Below are 24555 nucleotides of genomic sequence, written 5' to 3'. Positions count from 1 at the left end.
GATAAGCTCCTGTAGTCCTAGCTCAGGAGACTGAGGTGGGAAGATTGCTTGAACTCAGGAGGCAGAGGTTGCAGTGGGCCAAGACTGCGTCAGTGCACTCCAGCCTGAGTGACAGAGTGAGACCCTATCTCAAAAAAAAAAAAAAGAAAAAGAGTAAATATTTCTGTTTTAGAAATGATGATCTTCTCTGTAAATGAGTCCATATATATGTCTGCTCATAAAAGAGATGCGTGCTTATATCAACAAAGGAAGAAAGAAATGGCATGTTGTTAGGCTAGCTTGCTCTAGTTGTTCATTCTGTTTTCCTAAAATCAAATAAATAGTTCCTTGTCCACACTCATTGATATTGTTTGCTTTGTAATATGACTAATTTATTTGGTGCTACAAAAACTGCTAGATGGATAGATACAAAGATAATTTTCTGAACAAAATTGTCCCCACATTTTGTTCTCTGTGCCTTCTTGTCCAGGGTTTCACCTACCCTGGTTCTGTGATGGAAGGGCATCAGGGCAGAGCTGCCACTTAGGTGGCAGCATAGGACTGACAGCATAGGACTGCCCAAGTGACAGAAAGATGCACGTTCATGTTCCAGGGCACGTCCAGGCACCGGGTGCTGAGGGCGCCCTGATCTTTGCTGTTCTTGCTAGCATTTCCTGAGCCTCTTGTGCTGGTGAGTGGGATAACAGGATAGTGGCGTGCCTTTTATTAAAGACACCAAAGATTAGAAATGATAAGTTTTTTAGCCTAGATTTTGCCATTGCTCAGCACAGCTGTGCTCTGTAATCCGTGGTGCCTTGTGGCCCTACTGTGAGGCAGTCCTCGTCTCTGGAGGGTAGGCATCACCGTCCAGTTTCTTCCATCCCCATCTGACTGAGGCACTGACACTGCCCTCTCATGAGCAGGTGCAGGAGGACCACACTGAGCCCATCCCAGGTCAGTAGCTACTTTTGTGGTACCTTGGTATTGTATAATCTCAACATTGAAGGCCTTGTGGGATTGAAATATTACTGCTTTTTACCTCTAAGACTTAGAAATAATAAGGTGAAGCATGCTCAAGAAGGAATCAACACTGCTCAGCCCTTCACATGTCTTCTAGGTGACCATGTCTTCTAGGTGACCTTGCTACTGTGTCCCAGGGCCCTGTATGTGTTTTCCTCGGGGCTGATGGATTTATTGTAAGGCAGCTAATAGAAGAATGATTGGTGGCTATAGCATAAATGATTCACATTATGAATAAGTAACTTGTTGTACTGAGCTAGACATTGCTAAGAATATAACCATCTGGGGGAATTCTTGGCAGAATGCCAGAGGACAGGGATGGAAATGCAATGTTTGATCTTTAGAAAGTCATTGAAGTGCTTTCCTTCAGATTCTTCCATTGCAAAATCTCCTGATTATCACCTGGCTTGGTGGTGTTATAAAAATGATTTTTAAAAATATGTAAAGATTAAAATTGTTATACAAACCAAATATGGTAGTTACAAAAATATGCACAGAATTACAACATTCGGAAAGTGTGCAGATTAACTCTGCCTAAGTAGTGAACATCTCTTTTCCTTTAAAAAAGTCTCCTAGAGAAATAGGAATGCTTTTACACTGTTGGTGGGAGTGTAAATTAGTTCAACCATTGTGGAAGACAGTGTGGCGATTCCTCAAGGATCTAGAGCCAGAAATACCATTTGACCCAGCAATCCCATTACTGGGTATATACCCAAAGGATTATAAATCATTCTGCTATAAAGACACATGCATGACCGGGTGTGATGGCTCATGCCTGTAATCCCAGCACTTTGGGAGGCCAAGGCCGGCAGATCACGAGGTCAGGAGATCAAGATCGTCCTGGCTAACATGGTGAAACCCCGTCTCTACCAAAAATACAAAAAATTAGCTGGGCGTGGTGGCGGGCGCCTGTAGTCCCAGCTACTCGGGAGGCTGAGGCAGAAGAATGGCGTGAACCTGGGAGGCGGAGCTTGCAGTGAGCTGAGATCAGCCACTGCACTCCAGCCTGGGCGACAGAGTGAGACTCTGTATCAGAAAAAAAAAGACACATGCACACACATGTTTATTGCGGCACTGCTCACAATATCAAAGACTTGGAACCAACCCAAATGCCCATCAATGATAGACTGGATAAAGAAAATGTGACACATATACACAATGGAATACTATGCAGCCATAAAAAAGGATGAGTTCATGTCCTCTGCAGGGACATGGATGAAGCTGGAAACCACCATTCTCAGCAAACTAACAGAAGAACAGAAAACCAAACAACCGCATGTTCTCTTAAGTGGGAGTTGAACAATGAGAACACATGGACACAGGGAGGGGAACATCACACACCAGGACCTGTTGGGGGGTGGGGGCTAGGAGAGGGATAGCATTAGGAGAAATACCTAATGTAGATGATGGGTTGATGGGTGTAGCACACCGACATGGCACATGTATACCTGTGTAACAAACCTTCACGTTCTGCACATGTATCCCAGAACTTAAAATATAATAAAAAATTTAAAAATATAAAAAATCAATTTAAAAAAAAGTCTCCTAGAAGTTTGAATACCTTAAGGTGGTATAGGGACTAGATATTTTGTAGGGGAGACTTCGTCATTGTAGACCCTTTAGTTATAGCTGGTGAAGAATCTCAGGGGCTCCCTAACTCTTCTTGAGAGAAAAAGGGTATGAGTTTCAAAAACAATACTTGTTTTCTCTCAAAGGGGTGACCTTCGGAGCGAGGAAGGAACTAGCTCCTGTTCCTGTCCTTGAAACTGGGAATTAGGAGCCTCTTGGACAGTATGTCCTCAGTTTTGTTGAATTATGGTAATAGTTTTCTGTTGAAAATGAGGAGGGCAAGGGGACATCGTGGTCAAATAAGTTTGGAATTTCAGTAAGGTTAATCAGCTCCTGTTGCTGCAGACTCTTACATGCTGCCCTGAATGGCATGTGTTCAACAAGGAGGTGTTATAGGCAGGGTTTCCCAAACTTCATTAAGCATGGAACACCTCCTTTCATGCCACCACTCCTTTAATTTTAAACTACTTTAGTAGTTTAAACTACTAAAAACTACTTTAGGGCCAGGCGCGGTGGCTCAAGCCTGTGGTCCCAGCACTTTGGGAGGCCAAGACGGGCGGATCATGGGGTCAGGAGATCGAGACCATCCTGGCTAACACGGTGAAACCCCATCTCTACTAAAAAACACAAAAAAACTAGCCGGGCGTGGTGGCGGGTGCCTGTAGTCCCAGCTACTTGGGAGGCTGAGGCAGGAGAATGGCGTGAACCCGGGAGGCGGAGCTTGCAGTGAGCCAAGATCCGGCCACTGCACTCCAGTCTGGGCGACAGAGCGAGACTCCGTCCCCCCCCAAAAAAAACTCCTTTAAACTACTTTAATTTTTAAACCTATTACCATATTGTTCTGTGGAAGATAGTTTGGCAAATGCAGATTTAAGGTCAACCGGCAAAGAGAAGTGGCCAGCAGAAACACAGAAATGGGTTACAGGAAGAAATATGAATGGATTGAAGCAATAATTGCATTCTGCCCCTGTTGGAGGAGCTCAGAGAAAGACCATTTGGAGGACAAAGTTCTATACGATAGTACCATGCACTCTAGCTGGATAACTTGTGATGGCACCAACCCTCATGTTTGCTAGTTAGGGAGCCCATGGCCTTTTACTATCTTGTTGGGCTGACTCTGTGCTTCGTGCATAAAAGTGATAGGGCATCCCAAAACATTTAGTTACAGCACTGGCTCCAGGACCAATGAAGAATGACTTTCAGTCATCTCAAATTCTAAGGTGAAAATTTGTTTAGACCTTTTGCTATCAAACTACCTCCAATCTAATAAGACTTAACAGATCCTGATGGACTCCTTAGGCAACACATGGTTCAAAGAGAAGTGGCATAAAATTACTTAGCCAAAGTTGTTATTGATAACTTCATTAAAAGTGACCTCTGTGGGATGATCAAGAATTTCTGCTTTGTAGAAAGCACTGAGCTAAGTATTGTGAAGGATATGAAGGCAAAGATACAAGGCTTCTGCCAAGAAATTAGAAATTAATCTGAAATTTACGGTACCAAAGCAGTTAGAAAGGTGATCAGAAGAAATGGGCTTTGCTTGTGAAAGGGCTGTGTCTTTGAAAATACTGCATGTTTTCTGTTGGTTGGGTACAATTATTTGTTAAGTCAAAATTGTTTAATTATTATTCAAATCATCAACATCCTTCTCTACCTGATCTGTCATTTTCTGAGAGAGCTGCTTTAGAGCTCTCCTTGTGTTGGTGGATTATCAGTTTTTGCTTTTAGTTGTATCAATTTTCCCTTAATATGTTTCAAGGCTATGTTTTAGATACATAATGGTTAGCAAGTTATTCACTTGTTATAAAGCTAGGTACAAGATCATTGTTGTACTTTAAAAACCAGATAGAATATCATAGCCCATGCAGTATGGAATCATGGATGTCTCGTGTTCTTAACATCTGCAGCTAATGATCAACTTGGAGAGACCCATCAGGGGCTTGCTCAGGGACCATTCTAATAGGCACGGAAAGGCTATCACCTAAAATGTCAAAAGGACCAGATGGGCCCAGTAGTACCAAATCTGCTTTTAGCAGCTGTAAATAAGGAATCCAGTGTCTGGAACAGACATTTAGTTATAATATTTGAAAAACTTGTAGAAGCACTGGGCCAGATTCCCCAAGCTTAAGAAGTCGATAAAACAAAATTACCCACCTTTAGGCTTTAGGTAATCAAAGCCTGCATTCATGTTGACTGAGCTACAGCCAACCTTACCTCCCCGCCGCCTTGTCTCCTTTCTTCCTGTCTCATCCCAGATCCCAAACATCCTCATTTCAGTTGCATTGTTCAGGGTAGGCGTACTTCGGAAATCTGTGTTTTATTGCGTTATACCATCATGCCTTTTCTGTGCCATAGGAAAGCCTGTTCTAGAGGAAGATTACATTTGTGATAAAAACTTTTTAGAGTTAAGTAGGGTATTACAGCAATCATTGTGTTTTAAAATAGAAAGACATGGAATTGCAATTGATCTTAAGTCCTGTCTTAAGGCGAGTATTTTCTTTTAATATTCTTTGTCTTTAAAAAAATGTGGGGCCTAGCTTCTTACAGTGTTGTAACTTCATATACACTTTTTTGATTTCTAAAGCATAGTCATTCAAAGAGAAACGGAGTTCAGCAATTTCCCAGGTCCTCATAAATTGAATATAGCAACCAGACTCTTAGTCAAACACTTGCCAAATCATTTCTCTCTGGTTTCCCTTTAATTCCTAAGCCCCTGCCCTCATTTCTAAGCCTTTTCTGGGGTTTTCAATTGAGGGCTTCCAGTCACCTCTATGATCACGTGTTCTTAAAGCTGCGTCTACCTCCTAACTCTCCTGTTTGAGGAAATGAGGGGATTTTAGTACAGCCACATCACTTCTAAGCCATGTTTGACATCCGTCTCCTTTCCTCCTCCCTGCTCCTCACCCTGCCCTTAATATCAGATTTGTCAGCAAATCTCACTAAATTTACCTTACCATCTGTCTCATCTCTGCTTTTTCATTTGCACTGCCTTCAGAAAGGAAAAAACTAACATTTACGATAAGCTACATGCTGTATATTATTTCTTAATTCTTTTAGCCTTGTGCAGTTATCATTAATTGGATTTTACAGATTAGGAACCTGAAGCTTGCAGAAATCTAAGTCACTGCATAACTCATGCAACTGGCAGTTTTTGAAACAGTTTGAGGTCTAAATACCCAACTGCAACTCCAAGCCTTGTGTCATCTTCACAGCCGCGAAATGTGCACGCAGCCCAGCCATGCTGTGTGCACCCGTGTTGGGACTGGATTCTCTTTCTCTCTTGTTTCTCTGAACTCATGAACCTCCTGTTCATTCAGTCCACCAGGCTGGTCCACTCAAAGTGCTGAGTTAATTACGTCAGGTGTCTGGTCTAAAACTTACAATGACATATTGTTGCTTGCTCTGTAAGCTCCAAGGTATTTTTTTTTTCAGTTTTAATTCAAGTGTTCTAAAAAGTATTTTGGGTACAACCAGAACTCTCTCTGCTCCTTGGAGTCAGTGTGAAAGGAACATAGTGGGCTCTGGGATCAACTAGACCTGGATGTGGATCATAGCTCACCTCTTCATTGGAAGGCCTCAGGCAAGTTATTTGCCATCCTTATCTACAAAAGCATGATGCTAAGTTCATTTCAGTTTAGTTGTGGATATCAGAGCATATGTATACAATGCCTGCCATAGTGAGTGCCTGGCCCTTGGCAGACTGTCAAATGGAGCTATGGAGCAGTAGCGGCAGTAATATTATTATCTAGACCTTATCTATCCTTTTAAACTCAGTTCAGATTCCCTCTCCTTTTTAAATTACTGCAACCTGATTTTATCTGCCCCTGCCTCTAAGTAGCTATATCAGTTAGCCTCTGAACAATTCATTTAGCAATTTTAATTATATATTGCTTCTTGACACTGCTTTGTGATCTTAAAAACCCTTCTTTACCTACTTGGTTGCTTTTCCTGAGTGCTGTTAATTCCTGCTCTAATGGACTAAAGTAATTTAAAGGCAGGACTAGGTCTTACACATGGCATGCAGTCCAGTGCCTTACATGTAACTATTCACAAACTTTTTTGATCCAAAATTAAGAAACGTCACATGCATTCATAAGAAACCAGTAAAAATAAGCTAAGTTGGTTTCAGATGCAGAGGATTCCCAGGAAGGTGTGTACATTGGCAATTAGCCCAAATGTCTTTGTTCATAATTTTTTTTTAAAGTAGAGACAGGGTTTCACCATATTGGCCAGGCTGGACTCAAACTCCTGGCCTCAAGTGATCTGCCCACCTCAGCCTCCCAAAGTGCTGAGCTTACAGGCATAAGCCACCACGCCTGGCCTGTTCATAATTCTTAATGTGAAGAATATTACAGGGTAAATTTTATAACTAAGTAATTTTACTCTCTAATATGTTTGATAAAACTGTCTTTTAAACTCTGAGAAACCTTAAAACATGCCTGTGTATAGAAAAATATTTTATTTTCTTAGAGTTCACGCACTAAATAAGGAACCATTCTAATTTTTTCATGATGATTATCTTCCACATGTAAATTTTTCTCAAGTGGATTTACATGTTTCTTTCCTGCCTCTCCAATCCAGATAAATTCTTCTCTCCTCCCTACCAAATTTTTCCTTTGGAGAGTCTGATGGAGAGGATGATGCTCTAAAAATATGTCTGAGGAAGGGCTCTTCTAGAGATAAAAATGTGGCATCTTTCAGTTGACAAAATAATTTCATTAAGTATGGGCTTCTTAGTTTATTTAAGCACCTCATACTCAGAGCCAGTTGTTTAAAACTCCATACTTTATCTATAATTCCAACTGGAGCTCTGAAGGCCTCTTCTTAAACCATAGAGGTATTACTGAAAGAAAAATTATTTGGAACAAGTTGTAGATAAGTCTCACCTGCCAACGTGTGTGTTTTATTCTGGTCACATTTCAGTGTATTTGCACAAAGTGTATTTCTAAACAAAAGACATACTATTAATTTTGGCAGTATTTTGCCTATATAGAAAAAGGTGTTTGTGGAAATACTTATCTAAGGATGAAAGATGCCTCGTTTATCTGCCAAGCTTAATGTTGCTAAATTCAACTGTGCTAGGAGATCCCTGGAAGGGCCCTTTCCAAGGAGAATAGCATTCTTCCTTCTTGGGGTCAAGGAGGGGGAGTGAATAGTGGAAACTGGATCCTTCAGCTAAGGAAAGGTGTCCTCCCCTGGAATGGAATGCATGGTTCTGTGAGCGAATTTGAATGTGTTGCTTTGGGCCCTCTGTCTCATCTGCCTTGTCTACATGGTGATGCTAGAAGAAGCCTCAGCCAGTGTGGGGCGTAGGCTGGCCCAGTGCTCACTACCATTAGAATCTAGCAAAATGTCTCTCTCAGCAAAATTCTGAAGACAATCTTCAAAAGGTTTTTAAGAACATTTGAACCTTCAAGATTAGGATTTTATAGAGAAAGACTGAGAACAAATCAGGATTCAGTCAGTAAAACCATGCATATATACAACAGATGTTATATGCAGGCAATCTTCCACTTAAGCTAGGGTTTTTTTTCCCAAAAGTTCATTTGAAAAACATTTTGGAGTGGATTCTTTCCTCGTTCGACATAAAGCTATGCATGTGAAGTCTTCAGGCACACAGAGCCTATTTAACTCATCCTGTGCCTGAAACACAGTTAGGGCCATTTGGGGGCCAGTTCCCATTACTGACATTCTTCCCATTGTTCCTAAAAATGCTGAAATTCCAGTATTTGTGGACAAAAACCATGTTCTGGAGTGGTTCTTGCAACTAGAGAATGTGGTGTAAACATTCTTTACTAGGCCATGTATCTTGATATTAGAGTTTAGAGATATGCCTATTAGCTGTGAAACTACAGTGATATGGAAATGAGTAACCATGTGTAAGAATGATTCAGGGGGGCTTCATGTGTATATCAGAGCAATAACAGAAGCACCTTATGAGCATATAGCACTTGAACATTTTAAACATTTATGCATTATCCCCATTTTAATTTTGAAACTCTGAGACCCAAGCATTCTTGTTTGTTTTGTGGCAAGAGCTTAGGTGGAATGCTTTGAAATAAACAATAAGGTAGAGGCCAGAATCCTAAGAGAAGGATGAGGAGATGATCAGAATGAGGGTCTGAGGGAGAGGAGGGAGAGGCCGATAGTTCAGAGGAGTGTGTCATGGTCCACAGGACCATCCTACCCTCACCATATATCCCAAGGCGAGAACCCAAATTGCAGATAATGTTAGGTTGAAGGAGAGAAGAAGGCAGGGGATAAGGAAATTTTTTCCTCCTCCTGTCAGTCAGCTCCTAATCTTCCCAGTCATGGTTTCCTTCTGGTATCTTCAACATATTCTTCTAGAAAACATTCATAACCTTTGCTCAGCTCCCGCATTTGAGGAACATGTTGAGCTAAAAAGCATTTTTAAGCAGGGCTAGGAACCATATATATAACATTGGAACCCGGAACAGATTTTCCTGTAGAAATAAACAACCATTTACAAAGACTGTTTTGGAACAAGCTCCATCTTTTGTTTTGTTTTGTTTTGTTTTTTTGAGACAGAGTCTCATTTTGTCACCCAGGCTGGAGTACAGGGGCACGATCTCGGCTCACTGCAACCTCTGCCTCCCAAGCTCAAGCGATTCTCCTGCCTCAGCCTCCCGAGTAGCTGAGATTACAGGTGTGCGCCACCCCACCTGGCTAATTTTTGTGTTTTTAGTATAGGCAGGGTTTCACCACGGTGGCCAGGCTGGTCTCGAATTCCTGACCGCCCACCTCAGTCTCCAAAAGTGCTGGGACTACAGGTGTGAGCCACTGCGCCCGGCCCAAGCTCCATCTTTAAATGGGTTTTGCCTGTGCTTGCAGGATCTGGTGAGCCTCTGAAGAGAATAGTAAAACGCTGCATTCTCATGGGGGTACAAAGCTTTTTCCTCTGAAACTCAATGAACTGTTCTACCACTTCCTACACCTAGAGACGAGTCTCAACTATGTATTTTTTAGACAAAACAATTCAAAGCTTTTTATGTTTTAGGATATTTTATGAACATGAGCTTTTCTGTCTGAAGAACTTTAAAGCACTTATGAAAATTATGATGATACTCATGGGGTCACTTTAGAGTACACAAGAAAACAGACGGGAAGAGGTTTGTTGACATGACCTGCTGACCTGCTGTGAGATATTGAACACGTTATTTTTCTTCCCCCATGATCGTTCTTCTGACCATCTTGAAAGACAGCCAAGACTTTTTCTTCTAATTATTTCCAGTTATTGTAAGTTCATTCAGACCTGCAATTAGACAAATTATCCATGTTTTGAGAATATTGATTTTAAACATTAAATGTTTACATTTCTATATAGAGAGAATTCATTCTCTGCCCTCCACCACCAGATTTTAGCCTTAAAGGCAAGTTATTTAGTTTTGCTTATTCTCGTACACTGGGCAGTTGTTTAGCAAATGGGTTAAATAATGTGGTCTCTTGATTCAGGAAAATGTGGCTCACAAATGAACCATTTAGAGCAAATGGTGCATCTTTTGTATCTTAGATTTATAGTGCAATGAAGACATACTCTAAAGTTCAAATTTTTATTTTTATAGTTCAGTGTATTTGCAGGAAGAAAGGACTAGAGATTTTTCAGGCACTTTCTTCTCTCTCTCTCTCTCTCTCTTTTTTTTTTTTTTTTTTTTTCAGATGGAGTCTCATGTTGCCAGGTTGGAGTGCAGTGGCATGATCTTGGCTCACTGCAACCTCCACCTCCTGTGTTCAGATGATTCTTCTGCCTCAGTCTCCTGAGCAGCTGGGACTACTGGCGCGCGCCACCACACCTAGCTAATTTTTGTGTTTTTGGTAGAGACGGGGTTTCACCATATTGGCCAGGCTGGTCTCGATCTCCTGACCTCGTGATCCACCCTCCTTGGCCTCCCAAAGTGCTGGGATTACAGGCGTGAGCCACTGCCCCAGCTAGCACTTTCTATACTAATGTTCAAAGCACGTTCACATCTATCACACCTTTTATCTCCCACTCCCCATCTCCAGGTTGATACTTTCATTGATACTTTATCAGAACACTTTCTACTGTAATAGCAACTCTTACTAAAATTTGGTAAAACAAACAGAAATGAGTAAATTCCTCTTGAAGGAGTACAGCCTCTAAGACTTATTGGTTCAGTGACTCAGAAACATCATTGAGGACTCAGTTTCTTCCCATCTCTCTGCTCTACCATCTGTGGGGTTGGCTTCTTTCTCAGGCAGTTTCCCCTAAGTGGCAACAAGATGTCTACTAGCCACAAATGGAATAAGAGATTCCCTTGTCCATGTGCACTAGGAGATAGAAACCTCTTCACAGCCATTTAATACACGTCATCCCTTCTTTCGATCTGATGTGGCCACTTACATCATGAAGGGCAGTAACCGTACTCAACGCCTGCACTGATGGGCTTAGATCCGGCAGGATCCACCTCTAGAGCTGGGGATGACTTAGCTCCAGCTATGCCATATGACTGTGTGTAGAAGAAACAAGGAAGTGGTTACCTTGGGGAGAAGGAGAGAACCAATGCTGGGTAAGAAACCAATAGTGCCATTAAAATGGGGCCATTGTACTTCATTGTGGCTCTCTTTTTATTCTCTAAATAAAACAAATTCTGAATATAATCTGTGAATCCCCGGCTCTTATCCCTACACACTATTACACACTCTCCCTCCTTCTTCAGAGTCCCTCAAGGCATTTCGTGGCACCATGGTGGGGGTGCCTTGTGTTGTGAAGGGCTGTGGTGGTGTCTTCATCTCTGATCCAAGTCTCTGAGTCTCCTTGACTGGAAGGTGCTGGCAGTTCAGCTGACACTGCCGTCCAGAATCACTCAAGCACGACATCCCGCGGTGGGCCAACTGGGGCTTTGTTCTTTGGGATAGTGCAAGAATCATACCACATTCAGCGCAGACTCGGGGGAGATGCTTCTATCTCAGGGAGTTTTAAGTGACAATTACTCTATCAAATTACTCTGTTACTTTCTGCTTTCCACTCCTCTGTCTTTAGGATTCAGACATAGGCTGTGGGAACAGAGCCAGATGACACTAAGGCCAATAATCGAGCTACTGAGAATGACTTCCAAGCTGCTGGTGAGGACAGCTGGGTAGAGACAGGTTGTAACCAGGAGGACAGGCTCCTTGGGTATTTAGTGCCCAAGTTAAATAGACCAATATAGGTGATCTGGGAACACATTTATCCTTTATAATGCGTGGTCTGTGAGAAACTGGGTTCCAAACTTGAAGTCTGGGCTCAGAATGATTTAGAACACAATCTGTTTGCAGGTTGCAAGTTACTTAAATAAGTTACTGCTCTTCCTCCCTCTGTTGTCAGCCACTCTTCTCCAAAACACTATGTCATTAGAAGAGAAAGCTAATATAATAGAAAAAAATAGAACTTTTCTTCCTGCCTGTATCAAAGCAGTAATGATTTGATTTAACAATAAATGTCGTGGCTTACACCTATAATCCCAACACTTTGGGAGGCCGAGGCAAGTGGATCACGAGGTCAGGAGTTCGAAACCAGCCTGGCTAACACAGTGAAACCCTGTCTCTACGAAAAATACAAAAAATTATCTGGGTGTGGTGGCGCGTGCCTATAATACCAGCTACTCAGGAGACTGAGGCAGGAGAATCACTTGAACCCAGGAGGCTGAGGTTGCAGTGATCCGAGATCTCACCAGTGCACTTCAGCCTGGGCAACACAGCAAGGCTCTGTCTCAAAAAAATAAAACAAAATAAAAATAAAAATATTAATGTCAAGGCTGAGCAGGGGGACTTTCCCCCCCACCCCCAGTTTCTTGACTGCACCAGCACAGGTTCCTGGGGAGATGCTCTGGTTTCTGCCAACTATAGAATCAGTGGTAAAATTCCCAGCTGCTTCTTGCATTTGTCCCTTTATTCCCTATGGTTTGGCCAACCAGGGGAGTTGGTTGGGGTAGCATGGGAAGCCCACAGGAGCTCAGTCGTAAGGGAAAGGCACAGTTAAGGCTAAAGGAATCCATAATGTATAAACTTGGCCTCACTGGGCCATCTACCCACGATGGGGCCTTGCCTCCACCTCTCCTGCGGCATGGTTATCCAATAGATGGTCTGATGTCCCCCTCATGTCTTCCCACATTGGAAATGCTCTCGTTTAGACAACAATTTCCTGTTAAAAAACAAAAGCATAGCAACACAGATAGTGGTTTCTTCTGAGTCCTTCCTCTACCCTAGCAGTACTCTGGATGAAAAGAGGCAAGTTCTATAAATATAATGCAGCTTCCTGGACAAAATGTATTAAAAGGGTCAGATGTTCCACTTTCTGCAATCCAATGGAGTTGTGGTTGTCTGAAGTCAACTGATGCATTCAGGTTGGAATGGCGCCCAGGGAAGAGAGTTTAGGAACAAGCGTAAACTTGGCCTTCCTCTCATCACACTGAGGTCGCCACAGGATAACACTGTCTCCTACCCTCAAGGGTTTCCATGGTCTGACTGTCCAGCTGCAGCTCCTGTCACTTTGCCATCCCACCCTCCCTCTGCTTCGGCTGTGTTGGTCCGTTCATTGCTAACTTGCATTGTTTGCCAGCTTGCTCCATCTTCTCTGCTTGGGGCAGGATCAGTTAACCAATGATCCCAGTGTCTCTACCACTCCCTTTGCTCACCTCTACAGTACCTAGGTTTTCATTGCAGACACAGAAAAGACCTACTCCTAAATATCTCATGTTACTGATGAGAAAAGTGCAGTCCAGAGAGAGCTGGCAGTACCATCAAACGCGCACAGCAAGTTCATGTCAGAGATTGAACTGGAATCAAGATATCTTGTCTGCTAGCTTCATACAGTTGCCATCATACCAGCTGCATTGATAAGATTTTTAAATTTTCTCCAAAAAGGGGTGTGTGTGTATTTGTGTGTGTGTGTGTGTGTGTACAATGCTTAGGGATGCCAAGCTATTTAAATCATATAGCATGAAAACTGGGCCTGTTTAAACGTATATTAGGGTTGGAGCTGCATCACCTTTAGTTATCTAACTACTAATAATTCAAGTTTTTAGCATCCCTAAAATGTTTGCTCACCAGTCTTTTTAAATATTATATTGCTGTGGACATAAATTTTTAAAAAAGAATTTCTACATGTGATTTTATGGATACTTAGACTTTGACTAAGGGTTGACTCTAAAAAGGCTGTTTCTATTATCTGTTCAACCAAGTCTTGTGTTTTCAACATATATGTACTAAACAGCATTATGTTGTCTTAATATGACACTAAAATGGTGTTGGAGGCAGAACATACTTCTGTTTGTTACAATTTAGATTTGTAAGCTATCTTGGAAAATAGTAGTCTGAAGTACAGCATCCAGTGACAGCCTCCTGTGGTCTATCACTTTTTTTTTTATAGCGGTCTACTTTTTCCATTTTGCAACAGATTTGGCTAAACAATGTTTTATTAATTCAAGCAGGAATATTTTCCTACATTGAATTTGCATTAAAACTGCCTAGGAAATAATATTACCCGGTTTTCCTCACACACCCTCTATGCTGCTAGAGAACTTTTAGAAAAGTTGAATTCAGAAGTCTGGAAAGAAATGAAACAGTGAAAAGCAGAGGTGACTCTCCTTTAGAACTACAAGGGGTAGTGAATCCATCAACAGTCACAAGTAAAAATACTGTCTTCTTGTAGTAGAGTGCTCCTTATTCCTTTAAAAACTTTTCCAGTCCATCAGCAGGTATAAAAATGTTCAAGGCCTCTTGTCTTTTTGTAAGACATGTGTATAAAAAAGCATTCAGAGCAGAAGTGTTTGAAGATTGTCTTGTATACGAGGGTGGCTAAAATACGTACAAATAGATCCTTCCAGGAATATAAAAGTGAAGATTGATGCCGAAAGTCTTGTTGCTATTTTTCTAAGCTGGCTGCTGTTGGCTGTGAGAGCTTTCTTTGAATTAGTGAAGGTTTCATGTGCCCACACATAGCCTGAAGTGAAAAACTCACTGTTGCTTGAACTTGCCAAAAGCAGTCATAAAGCATTGGCTGCCCTACCTGTAACTTTTGCTAAAAACAGAACACAGAATTATCATGGGAGGTTTCAACAGCTAGAACACCATCTAAACAAAGTGCAAAGTGGTTGGATTCTTTGTGGCTCCCTCGAAGATTTTTCAACTCCCTGTAGTCCAGTTCCAAAGAAAAGGAATGATGGTTTTCTTGGAGGGCCAACAGTTCCCTTTGTAAGTTTCTGGATTTTTTGTACATGATATTTTGAGTTCTTCTACAATAAAATTTAATGGTCCATTTGAGAAGGTGTACTCATATTAAGTGTGGTGTCTATTATTGGGTAGTCTGAGATGATTCCTGAGTGCTCAACTCTCCTTTGATCTGTGGAAACATAGTGGTTGCCATGGTGTCTTGCTGGCTGATGACCAAGTAGGAGTTGCACATTCCACTCAGCTGGGCGCAGTGTTCCTAATCGGGCCGGACCTGAAACTCTAGCACAAAGGACTTTCAAACCAGAATGCTTTATGTGTAATCACTGAAAATAAGTTGATTATTTGTAGGGCTGAGTATGGTAAAGTTTAAAAAATTCATGTTTCACTTATTTAAATTTTGATTTGTTTCTGGAAAAATATTTTAGTCTTTTGATGATACAAAATATAAAATTCTCCCTAGTCCCCCTGCTTTGTACAAAGTAATACAAAACAAGATTTGTCTTATCTGACCTTAAATGTAAATAAAATGGCAGCTGAATTATTGTGAGCGATGTAGCCCATGTATCTGGCCATCATCTTTGCATTTTATTGCAGTGATGACTCCGTGCCATTGTTAATCTGGATTTATTTTTAAACATTTTAACTTGGGCCTTCTTTGCAGGCTTTTCTTTGTTTTCTCCCCTATTTAGTTCTGAGAATAGCCTAAAATAAGATCCCTGTAACCACTGATGTTCATTTTTTAACCCAAATCTTTGCACAGCCCCACTGTGGATTCAGGAAAGACAAAAGGAGTCTCCTGACTTAGAGCTAGCCCTCAGAGAGGGAAGAAAGCCTTGAAGACACATCTCTATAGATAGCTGGGATGTGTTTTTGCTGTACAGAATGAGTAGGAGTGAGGAGAAAAGATGACTTTTGTCTGGATAGATGAGGGGGTTGAAGAGGCTTCTGAGATGGTTTTTGATTGCCTACCGAGGTCATTCTCTGACCTACTTTGATGTCTAACTCCCTTATAATTGCATCAGTTTGAACCCATAAGGCTCCAGTCTGTGGGGAGAATTAACCCTTTAGCTAATGGATAAAATCATGCGATATTCTTTGGGGTTAAATTTTTGCCTAAATTACTTTTAATACCTTACGCGATGTCAGAGTTCTTGGAACCGTGTATTTAGTCCTTTCGGCATCATCCTGTGAAGCTGTGTAAAGAATTATTCTTTTCTTTTTTTTTTTAGATGGAGTTTTGCTCTTGTTGCCCAGGCTGGAGTGCAGTGGCGTGATTGCGCCTCACTGCAACCTCCACCTCCCGGGTTCAAGCGATTCTTCTGCCTCAGCCTCCCGAGTAGCTGGGATTACAGGTGCCCACCACCACGCCCAGCTAATTTTTTGTATTTTTAGTAGAGACGGGGTTTCACGATGTTGGCCAGCTGGTCTCGAACTCCTGACCTCAGGCAATCCACCCACCTTGGCCTCCCACAGTGTTGGGATTACAGGTGTGAGCCACTGCGCCTGGCCAAGAATGATTCTTAAATTTCAATCAGGTCCTTACCAAAAATGCTCTTCATGTGGACATTGCTGTAACCCAGATTTTGATCCTAAAATGTATTTCTAATTTCCTTTTCAAACCATTCCTGGGATAACTAAGGGATTTTTGTATTTAAAGAAAACAGTGGCTTTATTAATTTTTATCCTTGGTCCTCAATGAAATAATTGTTTATTTTTTTCATAAGTCCCATGGATTTTGATAGAAGAAAAATATTGATTGTACAGTATTTTCACATGTGTTTATGTTTTCAAAGTAAATAAACAATGAGGAATCAATTTTCAAAAATCAGTAACATTGTGGGGTTTTTTTCTAATAAAAAAAATCAACTTACACAGGTTTTTCTTTTCGTAGCCTTCCACTGACCTTTATTTCATTGACCTTATAAGGAATATGTTCTATTTTGTTCATATTTGTTCATATTTTTAAAGCCACGTATAAGATAAATGTTGCATTTGTAATAAAGAGTAAACCTAAGAACAGGGCACAGAGATGGAAGGCTAAGCCAGAAGGACAACATCGAAGCCCTTGAGCAGGGCGGCCACCTACGCTACACAGCCGCAGCTTGCTCTACCAGTGCTGGTCACAAATCTGAGGGTGGGTGCCCCCTGGAGTTGTACCAACATGTCAGTCCTGGAACTAAGAGTAATAAAAAAATGCTTTTGCATTCTTGTGTTCATTCAGCAGAACTTTGTGGTTCCCTATTTATCCTGGGAACAGTGGGGAAACCCTGGGCCACATGACCATACATAGATAGCTGAAGGGTCTGTTGGTTGTTGACCCCACATAGTAGTCCATTTGGCTGAGGGAAATGACATAATGTTAATGCTTATGTTGCTTCTTTTTCTATTTTACTTTATTGTTGTTGTTGTTACATGAGTAAGTTCTTTAGTGGTGATGTGTGAGATTTTGGTGCACCCATCACCCATGCATATACTGCACCATATTTGTAGGCTTTTATCCCTCGCCCCCCTCCCACACTTCCCCCTAAGTCCCCAAAGTCCATTGTATCATTCTTATGCCTTTGCGTCCTCATAGCTGAGCTCCCACATACCAGTGAGAACATACAATGTTTGGTTTTCCATTCCTGAGTTACATCACTTAGAGTAATAGTCTCCAATCTCATCCAGGTCACTGCAAATGCTATTAATTCATTCCTTTTTATGGCCGCATAGTAGTCCACATATATATCAGTTTCTCTATCCACTCATTGATTGATGGTAATTTGGGTTGGTTCCTCAATTTTGCAGTTGTGAATTGTTCTGCTATAAACATGCATGTGCAAGTATCTTTTTTGAATAATGACTTCTTTTCCTCTGGGTAAATACCTGGTAGTGGGATTGCAGGATCAAATGGTAGATCTATTTTTAGTTCTTTAAGGAATCTCCACAGTATTTTCGATAGTGGCTGTACTAGTTTACATTCCCACCAGCAGTGTAGAAGTGTTCCCTGTTCACTGCATCCACGCCATATGTTGCTTCTTTTTCCTCCGTCCTAGAATATTCCTTTAAAGAGGAAAGGGCAGAGCCATTATGGGTAAGAAGGAACCAATGCCCCAGACTGTTGAGGAATTGGTCAAGTCAGAAATCACTTGCTCACTCTGAGCCAACATTTATGGAAGGACTCCATATGCCAGACACTTTAGTAAGTGCTGAGGAGGCAGTGGTTATATTGATAGTAACACCTGCAAGAAGCTTAGAGTCTAGTGGAGCTGAAAGATAACAGTTTTAAAAACCGTAAGTATATTATTTTAAATTGTAGTCAGTGCTATGAATGAAGAGACCGGGATGCTGTAAGAATTTACATTTTAGTCACAGGAGGAGATTAGGGAAGGCCTACATGAATTTGGGACGTGAATGAAAGAGTGAATGAATGGAAAACCAGTGAGGCTGAGAGGCAGTGAGCAGTGGGGATGGGGTTGGAGAGAGAGATGAGGATTAGCTCCTGTACAGCCCTGCAGACCATGTTCAGGAGTTTGGTTTTTATTCTAAATGCAGTGGGACTATATTTATAGGTTTTAAGCAGGAGGGTGATGGAATCCAGTTCAGCTTTCTGAAAATTCACTAGCTATTGGGTGAGAATGAATTGCCAAAAGTGTAGTGGTAAAGGGATGACAAGTTAGGAGCCTTGTGCTGCAGGCCAGTCAAGAGCTGGTGGTCCCTTGGGCCAAGGGGTCCCTGATAATAGAGAAGTTATTCTCCAAGACACACAAAAAAATGTGCAGGTGTTATCAAAGAACTACTATTTGGGTAATGGAAAAAGAAAATGCATAAGTCTTAATCCCAATATTTCCCCCACCTAACTTACCTTTTATCTGCTATGCAAGTACTCCCTCCTCTCTACACTGTGGAGAAAATTAGAGCCTGATTCCATGGATGTTCATATGAATAAATTAATGCTACTAGGTGCTTGGAAGTCCAGTGCAAAGTCTAGCAATTGCTGCTACCTCCTCTGCTTTCCTTGAGGTTCCCTTAAGTTCCCAGGGGAAGCCAGACAACATTTATATTGTTTTATCATGGAGATGAGTGAAAATCGAGATTAAGGATGATTTCACAATTGTCTTAGAAGTGGAATCCTTTGAAAATACTTCATTAATTGCTCATTCTAAGTATTAGCCTATATTAAATTGATGCTATATTTCGCCAGTAGGAGCATTTAGGTGAAATCAGAGGATAGAAAAAATTAGTTGATAATTAAAGGAATGGAAAAAGAAAAATATGGTTATCTATTGTTTATTTGTAGATGTTTAATTTCATTTCCACACAGGTCATTTTATAATGACAGGAAGATGAGAAGTCCTCATTTTTCAAGTTTGAGTGAGAAGAAAGTGTACCATTTATAGATAAAAAAGATAAGATTAAATAAAGTAACTGCCCCCTTCTGATGCTCTCATTTGTCTTTCAGTATTTTTGCAGGTAGACTCAAAGCATGAGTGTCTACTTCTGAGCAGAATGAAATAAATAATTCAGCATTTTCTACTGCATATCAACTCTCTGCTTATTTCCCCCTTCAAATTGCATATTCTGGCAAGATTTCTCACTTGTAAAAGCATTTAATTACTGTGTTTGGCAGTCATGGTTGGTTGCATTATATAAACAAATACTACTTCAAACATTGAAACTGATTTTTTTCATAGTCGGCTGGAAAGCAAGACTATTTGATGTTCAGTTTGGATGCCCTATTTCTGATTATATAATTTAGGTCTGGGAATAGAATTTTGGCATGTATCTGCAGTTCTTATGCCATAGAAAATTAACCTTTAGCATCTTCTCTAAAAGGGCAAATCATCATGCATACAAGTTCCAAAAAAAAACTTTTAAGGTAAGCTTCCTTCTACTAAAAGATTTTTCTGTCTTCAAGCAAATGCACATCTCTCTAGTACTGTGTTACTTTAAAATATTCCGTGTAATCTGTGGCCTCTGCAGAGCCATAGCTAACTCAGCCCCCAAGCCAGACATGGAAGGATCCCTAGGTGTTTAGCTGAAGATCCTGGTAGACAAAGTTCATTTTCTTCTGCCTATCCATAGGCAATGCTTGCTTTCGAATCCTTAAATATATTCAAGAACACTTTTCAACTCACCAGATTCTACAGCATTGTGTACACTTGTAGTCAAGTACAACTCAGGAAAGCCAAAACCCTTAATGAACTCTTTCTTTTCTTCCTTCCCTCCCTCCCTCCCTCCCTTCCTTCCTTCTTTCCTTCCTTCCTTCCTTCCTTCCTTCCTTCCTTCCTTCCTTCCTTCCTTCCTTCCTTCCTTCCTTCCTTCCTTCCTGTCTCTCTTTCTCTCTCTCTCTCTCTCTTCCTTTCTTTCCCTCTTCTCTTTTCTCAGGGTCTTACTCTGTCACCCAGGCTGGAGTGCAGTGGCACAATCACGACTCACTGCAACCTCAACCTCCTTGGCTTAGGTGATTCTTCCATCTCAGCCTCCCAAGTAGCTAGGACTACAGGCGTGAGCCACCACACCTGGCTAATTTTTTTTGTATTTTTTGTAGAGATGAGCTTTTACTATGTTACTGCAGGCTGGTCTCAAACTCCTGGGCTCAAGCATTCCACCCAACTTGGCCTCTCAAAGTGCTGCAATTATGGGCGTGTGCCACCGCACTCAGCCTGTAAACTGTTTTTTTCTAAACTTGGTTTGTAGAGGAGAGTCTGACCTCCCACTCCACCACACACCACACACACAAAGACATGAGGAATTTATTTAAGGAAAAAAAGAATCTTTGAATGTGCATCAGCCTATCCGTGTTTATTAATCCTAGCTCCTCCACCTTCTTCCTAGTCTGCTCCCTGTTATAGATTCGACCCTGAGGCAGGCAACAATCTGAATCATCGGGGAAGGTTAAATTATAGTTTGTATACCGTCTTTACCTATCAAGGCAGGGATGTGCATGACCCAGTTTAGGAAAAAAAAATTAACAAGCGTTGAAAAAGGTTTTTATTGTTAACCCTAAAGTTAACAGAAAGTTCAGTTAGGCAGAACTTTTCATCTCTTAAGGAATTTGGATAATTGCTCTTTACTGTTAATGACAAAGAATGACCTCAGAGTCCAAGCTCTCTTCTCTTTCTGAGAATTAACCTGCAATCAGGAAGTGATATAAACTCTTCTAAGAATTATATCCACCTAAATGAAGAATAGAGAGCTGGCCAGGTTCAAAGCATTGTTATCAGTTATTATAGACCTACATTTATGGCACCTGTTTCACTTTTATTTCAAGTTAATGCCAGATTACACCTCTAACATTTCTTTCTTTTCTTTCTTTATTTTTTTTATTTTTTATTTTTTTGCCATGGAGTCTTGCTGTGTCACTCAGGATGGAGTACAGTGGCATGATTTCAGCTCACTGCAACCTCTATCTCCTGGATTCAAGAGATTCTCCTGCCTCAGCCTCCTGAGTAGCTGGGATTACAGGCACCTACCACCACGCCTGTCTAATTTTTGTATTTTTAGTAGACATGGGGTTTTGCCATGTTGGCCAGGCTGGTTTTGAACTCCTGACCTCAAGTGATCTGCCTGCTTCAGCCTCCCAAAGTGCTGGGACTGCAGGTGTGAGCCACAATGCCCGGCCACCTCAAACATTTCTGTGAAAAGGCACACACAAATTGCAAACTGCTTGCTATTTGAAAATGTAGTAATACACTCAAAACTTTGGTATGGATTGATGTAGTGGCCTAGCCGAGAAATATTTAATAACCACAGGCAGCATTTTGGGAGCTCACCATATGCCAGCAGACAGTGTAGGGCAAGTTCTTTGCATGAACATGATCATTTCTCCTGTATCACCTATAATAACAGCTGCTGATTAGTCTTCCTTCACCCTTTAGTCCCCTCTCTGTTCACACCATTTATTAATCTGCAGATGGGCAAACTTGCATGATTGAGAAGTTTACTTGAAGACACACAGCTCATAAGTGGCAGAACCAGGACTCACACCCAGATCTTTTGTACACCAAAATGCGTGCCCTCAGCTGTGTGCGCTGTCTCCTGTGCATTCCTCACACATGCTCATCCATTCTTGCTTTTTCTCTCACACTTTCTGGAGAAAGCTGGGCAAAGGGAGATCCTCCCTACAACCTTGTCTTTCAGTTATATTTGGAGGGTCTTTTATCCCCTTCCTAAGATAGTTTTATTTTGGTCTCTTGTCTTTAATGATAAAACTTATTTTTGTTTTTGTTTTTGAGACAGAGTCTCCTCCTGTCGCCCAGGCTGGAGTGCAGAGGTGTGATTGGCTAATTTCTGTATCTTTGGTAGAGACGGGATTTCGCCATGTTGGCCAGGCTGGTCTCACAACTCCTGACCTCAAGTGATCCACCTGCCACGGCTTCCCAAAGTGCTGGGATTACAGGCATAAGCCACCACACCTGACCAATAAAAATTATTTTTCCTAGTGGGGGAAAAAGCATGAGGATTATTTAAATCTAAGAAGATGAAATTAAGTAGCAAAAAAGAAACTGTGTAAACATTTATTGCAGTTATCATTAAATACCTATAAAAATAGATGAAACAAGTAAAAAGTGAGTAAAAATAGTTACTAATACAAGATATAATTCAAAAGAAAAAATATTCAAGATTCAGACCACAAGCCATATAATATATATCACAGTGAACTCCCAATAAACTAAAGAATTATAGATTTGCAGTAGCACAGTTTCAGCTGTAAAGAAGAAAATTTTTTTGAAGGAAGAGAAAATTGAAAAGGGCAAAGATGGACATATGTATTGATATGAAGTTTAAAACCTTTTAAAACTAAAACGTAAGAAAGCAACAAAATGGGAAAATATGCACAGCAAAAATTAGAGACTTAATTCATGTGCACACACAATAATTTATATAAATGTGAGCACAATATCAGATTCTGATTGGATAAGTGGTCCAAGGATAAAACCGGCTATTTCACACAAAGGAAAACAAATAGGAAACCAAATCTGAAAATAACACTCAACTTAAATACATTTTTAAATGGAAACATTTTACACCTATCAAATAAACAGAAGCCAAAAATCAACAAGGGACAGATTGTGGGGAAACAGGTTATATTCATGCATTACTGTTAATAGTGTAAACTATGTAATCCTTCTGGAGAAAACCTGACAGTATATAATAAGAATGATGACAGTCTTACCCTTTGAACCTGCTGTATCTCTTCCTTCCTGGCAATTTATCCCAATGGTGTCATGAGACAAGAACTTATAGAGCAACTGCAGTGCTAGAAGCTGTGAGAAACGGAGATGAAGGAGACAGGTTCTACCCTGAAGGTGGAGCTGGTGCAACTCAAAGGCACTAACATAATTCACGTTCAAAAATGTCTTCATGGAATTAATTATAATGAGAAAAAATACTTAGTGGCAGCCTACATATCTAAAAATGGAGAACTCATTATTTTCCGGAATCACCCACGACCCTATAACCAACTCTCTCCCGTTCTCCTCTGCATACCCTGAGACTCAATGGCAACGCCAGCCCCAAGGTGCCTTAACCACAAGCTTCAGCCTTTCCCTCCTTCCTCCTTCTCCTTCATGACACAGCCCCATCCAATGAGTTCTCAAACTATAGGCATTCTCCCTGCAAGTGCTTTTATCCAGGCTGCCACCGCTTCTTCCTTAGCAGGTGGCCATGCTTGCATTATTTCTTCCTCTGGTCTGTTTTCCAACTTCATTGAGAGTTGTCTTTTCAAAATGCAGATATGATTGATTATGGTACTCCTCCATTTAAAACATTCAGTCCAAACTGTTTACTGGATATATAAGACCCTATGTGGTCTGGTGCCTACTTACCTCTACAGTCTTGTCTCTTGTTTCTTCCCCTATACACACACACACATACCACCACCACCACCAATTTCTACCCTACTGCATTGCTTGCAGTTCCACTGGATAGGCACCATGGGTCTTTGCACATGGCACTCCCTCTCCTTAAAAGCCTACGCTGGCTTCTCACCTCATCCCATGACTCCAGGCTGGCTGACTCCCATTTATGCCTGTTTGTTCTTCCAGACTTAATCCATATGTCATCCCTTCTAGGGACATCTTCATGATATAGGTCCCTACCTGACACACGCAGACACAAGACTCAGGAGACCCACTTATGTTCACACACCTGATACATACCCCTCATGTAGAATGCTGTCAGTGCTTTGGGAAGTTGAGGCAAGAGGATCACTCGAGGCCAGGAATTCAAGGCCAGCCTGGGCAACATAGTGAGATCCCGTCTCTAAAAAAGAAAAAAAAAAAAACAGTTTAAATTAGCTGGACACGGTGGTGCACACCTGTAGTCCCAGCTACTTGGGAGATTGAGGAGGGAGGATCACTTGAGCCTGGGAGTTCAGGGTTACAGTGACTTGTAATTGTGCCACTGTACTCCAGCCTCGGTGACAGAGTGAGTCCCTATCTCTAAAATAAATAAATAAATAAATAAGTCAGTACAAGTATTACATGATGCATAAAGACAAAATGCAGCAAAAAAAAGGCCAATGTGTTCCCTCACTTTTTGTAGCAAAGTGTTTTTTAGTGTTATTTTAATTGATAATAATTGTATATATTTATGGGATACAATGTGATGATTTGATGCATATATATACATTGTGGAATGATCAAATCAGGCTGTTCTTTGTGGTCAGAACATTTAAAATCCACTCTTTTAGCTCTTTTGAAATCTATGATACGTTATCATTAACTGCAGTCACCATGCTGTGTAATGGATCACGAGAGCCTGTTCCTCCTCTCCCACTGAAACTTCAGACCACTTGATCAACATCTCTCCTTT

The 24555-nt window shown here is 41.1% G+C and overlaps 1 long non-coding RNA gene across 1 annotated transcript in view; it reads left to right on the top strand.

The window, feature by feature from the left end:
- The window catches only part of LOC115896894, a 36101-nt gene extending 20072 nt beyond the window's left edge, over positions 1 to 16029 (top strand). Inside the window, exon 3 of the long non-coding RNA XR_004056811.1 lies at positions 15987 to 16029. This is a non-coding gene — a long non-coding RNA (uncharacterized LOC115896894). The remainder of the gene's footprint in view (positions 1 to 15986) is intronic.
- The last annotated feature ends 8526 nt before the right edge of the window (positions 16030 to 24555 follow it).

This window comes from Rhinopithecus roxellana, chromosome 4 (assembly GCF_007565055.1).
Source record: "Rhinopithecus roxellana isolate Shanxi Qingling chromosome 4, ASM756505v1, whole genome shotgun sequence".
Classification (NCBI taxonomy): domain Eukaryota; kingdom Metazoa; phylum Chordata; class Mammalia; order Primates; family Cercopithecidae; genus Rhinopithecus; species Rhinopithecus roxellana.
This window is presented reverse-complemented; position numbering and strand designations above follow the sequence as displayed.